The following is a 12956-nucleotide window of genomic DNA, read 5'->3' on the forward strand; positions in this document are numbered from 1 at the left end:
AGGGCCAAGGAATGGGGAGGAAATGTAGGTCATGCTAGATAGGAGGGAGGCAGAAGTGAAGAGAACTGAGATAGAGAGAGACGAGAGGGAGGAAGACGGAGGAGGACAAGACACATGGCCTCCCAGAATCCCACGTGTCCTTTGGCAACTGAACAGCAGGGACAGAGATACAGAGAGAGTCATGGCATGGCAGGATGGAGAAAGCAGAGCAGCACTGAATCGATCACAGGTGTTTTTGTGTGTTTGTGTGTGTGTGTGTTTTGCCCAATCAAAACAACCATTACACTGGGATGCTCCTTCCCTCCTCCCTCTCTCCTTCCACAAAGAGGTGACCTAAATAATAGAGCCGCCAAACTGTTGGAGAAAGACTAAAAGAAACTGCTCTGTGAGTGTGTGGATATGAGTGAGGCAATGCGTGCGTGAGTGTGTGTGTGTGTGTGTGTGTGTGTGTGTGTGTGTGTGTGTGTGCGTGTGTGTGATGGGAGGTTATGGTAAATGTTGCATCAGAAGCTCTAGTGCAGCAGCTCAAAGCTTTATTCTTGCCTGTTGGCATAGCAACCAGTGAGACGAACCAGGATGATCAGAGAAGACCTGATTACTCGTGTTAATTTTGTCAGCTAGTTTTCTTTTAAAAAAAAAAAAAAAAAAAAAAAATCAAGTCTTAGTGCTGTGAAATGTCCTCCTCAGCCTCATCCTGTTTTTGTTTTTAGTCGACTAAAAGCCTTGGCATTTTGTCTTTACTATTTCTGTACAGTTGTAGTCAATAAAAACTGTTGACATTTTAGCCTTTTTAGTCATCAGTTCATGTTTAACATTTTAGCACTATTAAGTCCATCCAAAACAGTTCATTTTCTGTCCTTTGAATCAAACATATTTCACATCAGATTTTATTTGATCTTTTGAACCACGGTTTCGCCTCGTCTTATTTTCGTAAACAGTAGTGCATGTTGGTTTAGCCACAGTTAGTGTAAAATGACTTTGGTGCCATCTTGTCATGAAGATAAAATGTTGAAAATATTTATGTAACAATTGTGTATGTTGCATATACAGAATATCATCTTATGCACCACACAGCTCAACATGACTCAAAAGGTAGGTGATAGTTGGCTTTATTCTTCACCCTTCATACACGTATGGATTACAGTTATGCAGTATTTATAAATGTCTGAAATCCAGTATACTCTTCACTATAGAGAAAACTAGTGAGTTTTTTTAGGCAATAGTGTTTGAGTTATCCAAAGAGTGGTTTAAGAAATCGAAATTGTTTTCTGATCTTCCACATGCACGGCTAAGGTCTGGTTACATTTAAACCAACTAAACTACAGTTTTAAGGTGGTTAAGATGAATGTTTACGTTAGTGAAAAACTGTACTCATGCCAAGAGAAACCTAAACTGACTGTACGTGCTAGACAGGACACAATATGACCTCCAGAGTCAAAATCACATAGCTTTGCTCAGTCATCCATCTGGACCTCCTCCCTACATGCTGCTACTGCTTTTGACACTTAGAGAGATGACCATTATTTGCACAAGAGGCCTCTTCCCATGAAAAGGTAGGTCACTTTAAATCTTTCAGCAAACTAATCTTGTTGTTCAGTTTTCTGATGAGGATAGTTTTATCATAACATGCTGTCCTGTGAGGATCATTTGGCGTAATGAAGAATTGAACCAGTTGGTGCACAGTTTTGTCCAACCACGTCTGAATCCAAAGGTGTTTCTAGCTTTTTGGAATAGCCACACTCAAAGGTGGGCTCAAAGAGATGGAGAGACCTCATTTCTCAAATGCAGTTAACAAGACACCTTCCAGTCTTTTCCTCACAGGCACTGATGGTAAAGTAGCTTTGTAAATAATGATTAAGAGAGCTTGAGAGAGAGGTTAATCCTGCATACTTTCTAATCTCTCTCACCTGGCGTGCTTGTCAGATGTGTCGCTTACAAAAAACTTCAGATAATTTAACAAACCAGTTGAGAACATGATTTTGTGAAAAGCATTTTAATTTTTTTATGTTGGGATCCTGAGAAGGGTTTTAGGGTTCCCTCAGCTCCACAATTCTAAATTCTCAGCTCCACATCATGTTTATATGCTGATCTGTGGGTGGGCAGAGAGCAGCATATGGTAACACTATTGTGCCAAGACCCAACCAACTGGAACAGTTAGAGCAGCAAGATGAAGCTTGTCAATGCATTCGATATATTCAATATATAAATTCCCTCTTCAGTGAAAAACTGATGGCCACCTCTTTAGCCTTTGCTTCCTGCACATCTGTTATTGTCAATGGGACATTGTCCCGTAGGGTACACATTAAAAACTCCATGCAAATATGTTGGCTAACACATATGCGAACATCTGTGCACCATGCCTGTGGACTTGCAGATGCAGAAGCTTGTTTCAGGCTTAAAATAACGCAGTGTTTTTTTTGGTGCATATCTCTGCCTCTGAAAAAAAAAAATTGTGCAGAGCTATAGACAATCAGTAGTGAGATTATGACCTGCTGACAGAAAAATATAGATTAGATATACATTAATAAGATTAATGGACAGCACATTTCTCCAGCAGATCAGTTGTTTATTAGAAGGTTCACAATTTGTCCTTCACCAGTAAATGTGGAATCAGTGAAGCTACAATTTGGTGAGGAGGAACCAAGACAACACGAACAGGTTCATTGCTTTTGTCAACTGGGAGAAATGTGCTGTTTTTGTGTCTATGTGAGAGTCAGTGTGGGGGTGAGTCTAGTGTTACAGACGTACAAAAAAACATGCCATCAATTCTCAGAGACCACAGAGCCGGTTGCCATGGGAATGCTGCAGGGAGCTCCTCGTCCTCCCACCAATGGGCTTCGGCGATTTGTTACCGCGGGAAACCTGGCTTGTTGCCTAGGAGACCAGAGGCCGTGTGCTGCAGCTCAGAAGGAGAGTTGTTTCCGCTTGGCTGTTACTACAGGTAAAACACTATGGTGAAAACATACTGTATGTGTTACTGATGTAAGGGAGCAAGACTGATTTGGTAAATGAAGTGTATAATCTATTAAAGGGAAACTCTACATTAACACATCAATGTTTTACAGCTGGGAATGAGTGCTATGTTACAGTACCAGTCTACCACTGACTGTGTCTAGTCACACAATTTTTTGAAAACCAATAAACTGTATCGAATTATGTGGTTATATCCATTTATGAAGTGTAGGTGTGTGTTGGTAAAACGATCAATAAACTGAACATAAAAAATTGCACAGATGTCTAACATTAGCTGCATTTCCTAAAACCAACTGTAAAGAAGTTAAATCACAAATCACAACAGTATTTACTCACTGTGGTGGAATCACTGTTATCAGAGGATGGCCAGTTTGCACTGTTGACTGATTAACAGTCTGGACAGGGCTGACAGAAATGTACAGTAACTTATTAGCTGTGTGGTGCCACCACCATCACCAACAACAAAAAAGTTAGGAGTCTGCTACTAATTCACCTCTTCAACTATGTGAACATATGGTCTCTTCAGAAACTAGCATGTTGTCAGATTTCTAGCAGTTAGTTAGCTCATCAGCCACAGTAGCTCACCAACCATTTCTGCATGTAGTCACCTACATGGTCATGCTTCTAACATCAACTACAGTATCTCCCAGCAACACCTAAATATGCCACTTTCTGGTGTGACCCAACAATGATGAGTAGGGTTAGAACTTCTAATAGCAGGTGAAGATCTGTAAATGATAAAGCATAAGGCTGTAGTTATTCAATGTCTTCCTTTCTGTCAACAAATCCCATGAAAAGACCAAAACCGACAATTTGTCAGTCCATCCCTCAATACTTTACAGAGACGTAAATCTTGAAAAAGGCTCACACACATATATAATTACATTTCTTAAAGGGCTCATTAACTTCCTTAAAGAGCTGGGCACTGCGGTCTTTAGCAAACACTACTCAAACAGGAGGAAATAATGCAGCAGTTTGAGTCTATTTTCTGTCTCCAGATTAAGACAGCATGGCTCACTGAGGTTTGTTTCATGGCTTCAGGGAAAGAAGATATGAAACACTTTGGATACACACACACACACACACACACACATTAGTTTGATAGCTTGAAAAATTATATATACTATGTAAATGTAAATGTGTTTCAAAGATTTGGGTAGATTTGAGGGCAGCATTTTATGTGAAATTTCATATTTTAATGCAGTGCAAAAAAAAGAAGAGCCGGAGAAAGTATTCACACACATGATGAATAATTGAAAAGTGAGCCATCTGGAGATGCAAATAACCTCCTACTAATTCACCAAGGACGTCACCTGAGTGCACGACAGCACTGCAATGCAGGGAGAATTATCACAGTGTATGCTACATGGGGGGAAAAAAAGGTATGTGTGACCGAAGCTCACAATGTGGTTTTCAAACTTTGGTATTTCAGTGTCCATCCACATCCAAAAAAAGATACTGTGTAGATGTAGAGAATTTCATTGTCTCATAAAGACTGACTGATCTGAATTTGTGTCTTGTGGTGGCATTAATGGAACAATTACCCCCCCCCCCCCCTCCAAAAAAAAGGAAAAACAAATAAACAAAAAAAAAACAAAAAACAAAAAACAAAACTGTCATTATGTACGAAAAACGCCCATATACAGTTTGTCCTGCATAATCTGTGGTCTCTCAAAGTCCATTTTTAAACCAAAATCTTTACTGTAACCATTAAGCTAAAAGTGTTAGCACACACCCCGTCTCATGTAGGTGCCCAAGTGTGACCATGCGTACACACGCCACTAGATGAGATAACTGGCTATTTCATAACCCTAAATTCTATGAGTATAGGTGTAGTTCTCTATAGAACAACTTAAGCTCTCTCTGTTGTGTGTGATGCAAGCTTTGGGCTAGCAGGTAAACACTGAGGTATACATAGATTGCAGAATATCATTGATCTTGTCCAGTGGTGCATGTAAATGCGTTTGATTTGTGAATTTTCTGTTAATATGTAGAAGAATGAATTAAAAAGGCAATAAACAAAGAAAAGACTACAGGGGCTGAAACAGATGTGGGTCTGCAGGAACAGGCAACATCTTTCTCAATGCAATTCGAAGTATTAATGGTTTCAAGCATTCACAGCAGGCCTTAACAGGCTTTCATTGACTCTTTTGCTTTTTTTGTTGTGCTGTACACAGTTGTGCCAATCCCCTTATAATGAAAGCTTAGGAGGAAAACAAACAAGACACCTCAGTTCTTTGTGAATTCACTCAGAGCACTACAACTTTGTCACACGACAATCTTCACAACAGATTAAACACTGTCCATATGATGGGAGTGTTTTGATTCAAAGCTAATGCCTACTTTATTTTCCAATGTTGTAATTTTTCTCAAACTACTGTACCTGTAAGTGTACCATGACTGAATTGTGAATAAAAAACACAAACATTTTCAGTGTGTTACATAAGGCTCAGCCATTTTTTGATACACATGGTTAATAAAACACTGACTCATGAATTGCTAGCGTTCTGTCCATTTCATGCTGCAAAACATTTTGGCTGCACTTTAGAGTGCTTGCAACACTAAACTAAAAACAGTTATCTACACTGTAGAAACAGTTGCAGCACTCGGAACATAAATATGCTTTTACACAGGTCAGACATCTGTTCAAAAATGAAATTCCTCATCTTTAAATTACAGCAAATTATGAGCTTCAATAGAGAAACAGAATTGGCACTAGTGTTGAAAAGCCCACGCCTCTGTGTCATGCAAGGCGCACGTCAAGACAGATTTTGGTGTGCGGAGCTCGTGGAGTGCTTCTGTTTTTATCTTTACAAGAGAAAGAGGTCATTCTACTCCCCTGAGTGTTTTCTCTGCACTGACACGGACTGACAGAGACAGAGTAAAGGGAAAAGGAGAGGGAAAAGTAAAAGGTTCTGTTAGGCTTGATCCTAGACCTTGCAAGTGAGGATAAAACCAATGAGCCATATATTCCAGAGGTTCTGTGATTCGATGGCTGAATGCCAGAGATGTTTGTTTTCTGGGGGCGTTTTTTATGCTCAAGCAAACATCACAGCATCTGCTTCTCTGTAAATGTGTGTAAGTATATTGATGGACTGTGTGGACAAATGAAAAATACATTTTTTTGTAAAACTTTCAAACTATTGCAAAAGTGAACAAGATAACAATACAAAAGAATTCGAGTTCTAATAAGCATTACATGCATTATTTGTTGATAATGCATCAGCTTCTTTGGAGAGCTTTGATATTTAAACACATTTTTCTGTTGCAAGGCAGCTCTCAATCAAATCAAAAGACGGAAGTAGTGTGGGATCATGAGAGTTGTTGTCTTTGTTGCTGAATAACCTCCACAGCAGATGAAAATCTGGCTGACTCAGGCAGAAATGTTCATGAACAAACAAATAAAACTAAAGGTTTTATTATGTTCGGTCGCATTGTCCAAATCCCTTTCTCCCTCTCTGAGTCGCTTCAGGAAGTTACAGCGAGAAGCGGCCAAATGAAACACCATGAATAGAGTAGCAGATTAGAGTTTGAGCAGTACACAACTCAAAATATAAAACAAAGGTTTCGTTATTATGGAACAACCTTATCATCCATGTGGAGTCAGAATGACTAGCCAGTATTCACTCTTCTTTTAACTTATGTCAGTCTGGTGTGACCGAGTCCAGGAATTCTGCAACTGTTAATCTTTGCTGCTTTAAATTGCAATGGGGAATGAGTTCATACCATGTTTGAAATAATGATCGCGGTGTAAACTTACAGAGAAATCAGTTGGGATACAAAATGGTTGCGAGAAGGTTACCTTGATGTGGTTAGGTGGAGACAGGGGGGCTGTGATCACCTGAGAGCCACAATTTAACTTTCACTGTTGCCTCCTACCATTAGAGGTCAATTAAAGTAGTAAATTACTTAAAGCCTTTTAGACTTCAGTTGACCCTTTGAGACTCTAACGGTGATTGGGGACTTTACAACGCGACATGACAGCTGGATGGAAACAGCTAATGATGTCCAGTTGAACAGTTGAATGAGAGATGTGCCAGGGAAGCTTTCTAACACTCACCCCCCTCTTCTATCTCCCTCGACCTCCTTCTGGCTCTCTGCTTGCCTCCTGTTGAATATTTCAGCTTATCACTAATGAAGGAAGTTATCTGTCTCTCACTGCGGCAGGAGCTTTAAATAGAACTGGAACATCAATTCACTGCTAACAGTCTCAGAGCTGTGTGTGAGAGAGTTACACAACCTCACCAAATGGCTTGGCATGATTCTAAAACATGGAGTAATGAATAGAATTATCGAGCACATGAAGTAGATTTCAATATTTTGTTTCAGATGCCCTGTGCTCTGATAATATTAACTACAAGACAAGTATGAAAACCAAAGGAAAAATGACTCTGAAGCTCTGCTGCAGTCAAATGAAGAGACTGTGGCTCCTGATAAATCAAGCTCATATTCAAATCACCAGGGCACAGATTCAGTTTCCATACAGATGATTATGTTTCATCACATATCCTGGTTTAATGTACCCTTGTGCTGCCTACAGATAAGTAGATAGATTTACATTAAAAGGTTTTGTAGGGTGCGGTAAAATACACCAGATGGAAGGTGTGCAGGGTGTGAAATAAAAGGGGTCTTGGGGTAGCTGAGGTCCCTGACTGACACTTGAGGACCCCTCAACAGCAAAATTTTGGGGATGCTCTGGGAAAATATTTAAAAAAAATAATGTGTCACTTGCAACTGTCACTAAAATGCACAGTACTGATTATTCACATTCCAAAACATTTATGCACTAACATTAACACAGAAAAATACTGTTGTGATGCTTGCTCTAAGGCACATGATTTGTAATCCAACTGTTATGCTTAGGAAAGCTCAGAAAAGTTCAGAAAACATTACCCCATACAACCTGGACCTTCTTCTGGGACTTTTTTGATAGTAAAGAAAGCAACATTCACTACTTGCTAACTTTGGATTTCCTTCCAAAAAGCTGTAGACTAATAGAAAAACAAAATATAGCAGAGAGACCCAAAGCTAACATCGGTGCCTCTGTAGCTACTAGCACATGCACATGCACATGCACATGCACATGACATGACATGACATGACATGACATGACATGAGGGCTTCTTCCCCCGAAGGACGAGTTTGGGCTGAGCGCTCATCTCACAGAGACGAATGAGTTGGCTGTCAGCATATCCAGTGAGCTGGTTGGACAACAAGGCAGGTGGACATTTTAAATTTTCCAGAACATATAACCTTTTATTCAAGACAATCACAAAAGTGCTGGATGCTAGATTGCCATCAGTCTGACACATTGTGCAGTGGTTAGCACAGCAAGGTTGTGAAAGTCCTCCTTCCAGAGGGGGCTGTTTGTTTGCCAAATTTCCATTGCGGCCTGTCTAAGGAATCACCTCCAGCCAGCACTGACCCTCTAATGGATTGGATTAGGCGGTTATAGATAGTGTTTTTCATTTATCCGTACTAGTTCTAAAATATAAAGTATTTCAAAACAAACAACATTTTCCGACATATTAGTACAGTAATTCTAAAATCTTTTCTTTCTAACCAGAAAATGTAATTGTTTCTATTTTTATCGCACTAGTTTTAAAATATCTGTGGGTTCTTCAGCAATCTTGGGAAGTGTTAGTCTGTTGTTTTAGCAGAGAATATTGCTTATTTTAAGTATTATTTTCCCTATTTTATTTCACACTCAATGTCTGTCCTCAAAAACACATTTCCTTACTTGAAGATTATGACATACGTCGTATCTGAGCTGAGAGCCAGTCCACTTGGATCTGTTCTGTAGCAGACATATTGACAGATCCTAGACCTGCAGCAATACAGCTAGACTCCACCCAAACAGTCAGACTGAATAGAATCTAAACCCAGCTCATCTCACATCCCTGGCTAGTTCTCAGTTACCTCATGGAGATCTCCCTTTGGCAGTACAAATTCACCGTTATCACCCTGGTTTTCAAAGAATTCACTCAAACAGTAGTGAAACGGTGAACCCTAAATAAGTCAGTATTCTCTATTTTAAATCCTGACAGCATCTGAAACATAATTCAGTCCTCTTTCTCAGCCCCCTCCCTCCTCCTAACCCTCAGTTTGTCTCTGTTTCTCCCTCCCTTGAGAGAACGGGAGAGAGTCTTCAGAAGTGCTCAGTATCCAACAGAGACACAAGTTGATGAGACAGACACAGAGGATTGCCAGCCTGCACAGATAAAGGCAGGCAGAGAAAAAAAGATGGTGAGTCTATTTCCAAAGGGGAAAAAAAAAAAAACCTGAGATGATTAAAAGAGAAGCTGGGCTATGTTAAAGTTCAATCTAAGTTAAGATGTCCAAACAAAGTTCAGTGAACCGAGATGCCCTGATTTATACTACTTTAATATACTGCAGTTTCACAATATACGTTTTGATCTCTGCTTTGTGCAGTGACTGAGAAAATGTGAAAAATCTGTCTTTTCTCTGTCATTCAGTACACAGGACTACAATCAACTTAAACTCACTTAGTGGATGTGCAGCACTGTGTTCAAAAGTATGAATTTTTAAATGCCATAAGAAGGTTTCAGTCAAACCAAGCAACATTTGAATATGATGGCTCTGTCATTATTATGCAGAATGTGTTCTACAGCAGTATTGCGTGTGTGTGTGTGTGTGTGTTCTGGGGTGTGAGCTGTGAGCACTCCAGGCTACACTCCTATTTATAACTGACATTGGTGGAGCTGCATAAGGACACAGCAGCATGTCAGACTGTGAGAGAGATGTAGAAGCTGAACGTGTTGGCAGTGACCGATGGCTTGTAAATGTCCTGATTCTGCTTTAACTCTATAAGCTATTTGTCAAGAACAGGCTAAAATGTCCACCTATTTCATAGAGTTGGCAGCTGCCACCTTGTACTGATTTTATCCATTATGATAGAGGCTTGAGTTTAATTTCTGAGAACATTTCTCAGAAGCAGAGAAGCAAATGTGGACACAGAGTAAATAAAATGAAGTGCTTGAAAATTCTGGGTGGAGCTGACACGCAACACTTTTGTAGCAGAATTTCCTTTTGTCACAACAGTATGCCTGAATTGTATCATGATGTCCTTTCATAAAGTTCACTCCTCCAAATCCATCCATCCATCTTCTATACCGCTTATCCGTCAGGGTCGCGGGGGAGCTGGAGCCTATCCCAGCTGACTACGGGCGAGAGGCGGGGTTCACCCTGGACTGGTCGCCAGTCAATCGCAGGGCCAACACACAAAGACAGACAACCACACACTCTCACACTCACACCTAGGGGCAATGTAGAGTAGCCAGTTAACCTAATGTGCATGTTTTTGGTATTGTGGGAGGAAGCTGGAGTACCCGGAGAAAACCCACGCAGGCACAGGGAGAACATGCAAACTCCACATAGAAGGGCCCAGACCGGGATTCGAACCTGGAACCCTCTTGCTATGAGGCGACAGTGCTAACCACTGCACCACCGTGCCGCCCGCTCCTCCAAATGGTTGATGTTTATGTGGCATCCTGAATATTTTAGTGATCATAAAATATATCCCTCACATTCTTAATGTATTAGTTTGCGTTATTACCCTGGTGCTGCCCACCGTTATTTCTGGTTGTTGTTATTTAAAATGCTGTGTGTAACTCTTGAATGAATAAATGTTAAACGTTATAAATAAACGTATACGAATAAACGTTAGATGTTACGTGACCTCAGTTTTGTTATGAACATTACATACATTAAATACCTTGCAGCAGCTCATCAATGTCTTTTGACACAATAGTCTTCTGGGTGAAAAGTCCTGTGGTCTCCCAGGTGAAAAGTCCTGTGTTAATTTAGGCCATCCATCCACCCAAACCTTTGCCTTCTGTGGACGTTGTCACTCTTATACTACATCAACTGGCTTCCTCTTTACTTGCAATTATAATGCCCACTAGAGGCTGATGTATTTGCAGTTGAAGAAAAGTGCATAAGTGCCGTTTGCGTTTGCATATGTTATTTATGTCAGAGAGTAGCTAACTAATGCTAGCTGAGGTCGGCATTTTTTTGTAGTTCCAATTTTACACATCTTGTTCCAGTTTGCTTGTTGTAGCAGCAGGGTCTTTAAATAATGACACACAAAAGAGACATAAGTGACATAGCACGTTCTTTCTTGGTTAAGTTAGCATTTTGAAAAGTTATTTATTGTGACTCAAACTGCGTGGAAACAATTGACCATTGCTAACATGTCACCAGGTTTTGCCACTAGTATTAGCTGGCAAAAACGGCTATAAAGAAGGAACTTGTATACATAAATGCATGCATAAAACACATCATTTGAACAGTCACACTTAATAAGCAACTGAGGCAATTTTTTTTGCTTTGGCCTCAAACACAAATCAGTCCTGAGAGAAGCATATCAAAAATGAATGTCAGATCTTGCATGCTGAGCACATTGTGGGTGTTGAATGATGACTGTCACCCCTTTTAGGATGCTGAAATCTTACAGGCTCTGTAGCCTGTGTGCAGGTTGTAGGAAATGAGACCAACACCTTACAGAATGCGATTTCCAATTTCTTAGACGTCACGGAAAAAGATATGACAGCATGGTATAATACACATGGACGTAAAGCATGGGAGAGTATGCATGTGTGTGTCTGGTGGTTTTTGGTGTGAGTGTATGTACACACCCTGCTCTGCTCCAGTGGTTTTCGTTAATCCCAGGATCAATAACTGGAGCCACTCTTTCATGATTGCTTCACAGTGGCCTTGATCTGTCACATGACATCATGTCAGTGCCTACACACACACACACACACACACACACACACACACATTTCTGTAAAAGGCTTTGAAAGAGACCATGCTTGAGCCATGCACAACAACACATACTGAACCACACAGGACCCACACCATTTGGTTTTATTTATGTTATGTTTATTTATTTATCACTCTTTGTTTATTTCACTAATTATTTACAAGTGGACTGACCATTGTTTTTGTCAGCCTTACACCCACCATCACTATATCATCTATATATTTGTTTCCAGTACAACCATATCTATCCCCTATTATTCCTATGCCGTAGCATTTTCAAAGGCACCTTGACAGTAATACTGAAGAGAGAAGGTTGCTCATTCACTTTTCATGCACACACTCTCTCTGGCAGGCTTGAAATTAGTGCTGGCACCATTGCAGCTTGCAAGTTCTCTAACACTTACATAAATGCTTTTTATTCCAGTCACTTTGGCCAGAGTTGAGAGAGAAAAGCCACCTGGCAGGCACTGGACTTTCATTATTTTGCAGACGAATATAAAAACAAGATAAGAATAAGGAGTAAAAGAATATTAGTAAAAACATCACACAGGTTCTAAACAAATATATTCATAAAGTTCAGTTTTTTGGGAAATGTGCTGATTTGCTTTCTTTCTGAGAGTTTGAGAGTTTGAAAGAGTAACGAGCTAACCCCCTTCCACACTCGACCATTAGCTCATGGGTTGTAGCAGCTAGCAAAAACAACAGCATGGGTGGGATCTCCCATGTAATTATACTCCTTCCATGGACATATTTTATCCATCCATCCATCCATTTTCTATACCGCTTATCCGTCAGGGTCGTGGGGGAGCTGGAGCCTATCCCAGCTGACTACGGGCGAGAGGCGGGGTACAACCTGGACTGGTCGCCAGTCAATCGCAGGGCCAACACACAAAGACAAACAACCACACACTCTCACACTCACACCTAGGGGCAATGTAGAGTAGTCAATTAACCTAATGTGCATGTTTTTGGTATTGTGGGAGGAAGCCGGAGTACCCGGAGAAAACCCACGCAGGCACAGGGAGAACATGCAAACTCCACATAGAAGGGCCCAGACCGGGATTCGAACCTGGAACCCTCTAGCTATGAGGCGACAGTGCTAACCACTGCACCACCATGCCGCCCCGGACATATTTTATTTCAGTCGAAATTGTGTTATATTATGGACACAGTCACTGTCTTTTAAACACCATACGTTA

This window comes from Scatophagus argus, chromosome 6 (assembly GCF_020382885.2).
Source record: "Scatophagus argus isolate fScaArg1 chromosome 6, fScaArg1.pri, whole genome shotgun sequence".
NCBI lineage: Eukaryota > Metazoa > Chordata > Actinopteri > Scatophagidae > Scatophagus > Scatophagus argus.